The 368-nt window shown below is 38.0% G+C and overlaps 1 protein-coding gene across 1 annotated transcript in view; it reads left to right on the top strand.

The window, feature by feature from the left end:
* ERC1 (ELKS/RAB6-interacting/CAST family member 1) overlaps positions 1-368 on the top strand; it is a gene marked incomplete at both ends in the record, with an annotated part of 99,878 nt that overhangs the window by 29,429 nt on the left and 70,081 nt on the right. The gene's annotated exons all lie outside the window — the stretch shown is intronic.

Consider the following 368-nt stretch of genomic DNA (forward strand, 5'->3'; position numbering starts at 1 on the left):
TGGTATCTTGAGCAGGTTGGTGGTGTTGGATTTCGTATTCCACAATGGTCTTTGAGATTAGCCTGTGCTCTGTGGTGACCTCATTCTTCTCATCAAATTTATATTCAGATAGCTCTGATTCCTTCTCCCATTTCTTTTGTCTTGTGAGTTCTGTGTTCCACTTGTGTAAGAGAAATGCAAAAGGAAAAGCAAAAGCTTCTCAACATGCAGTTTTGAAGTTTGAGGATACCATAGAATTCCCAGAGAGTATTTCTAAATTTATTGAGGCCATGGGAGCTCTAAGTATATTTATGTGTCCAAATTGCACCCACAGTATCCTGTACTGTGTCATTTGTTCCATTTTATCTTTAATGTAAAACTGTATCCTG

Source organism: Phaethon lepturus, unplaced genomic scaffold (assembly GCF_000687285.1).
Source record: "Phaethon lepturus isolate BGI_N335 unplaced genomic scaffold, ASM68728v1 scaffold3857, whole genome shotgun sequence".
Classification (NCBI taxonomy): domain Eukaryota; kingdom Metazoa; phylum Chordata; class Aves; order Phaethontiformes; family Phaethontidae; genus Phaethon; species Phaethon lepturus.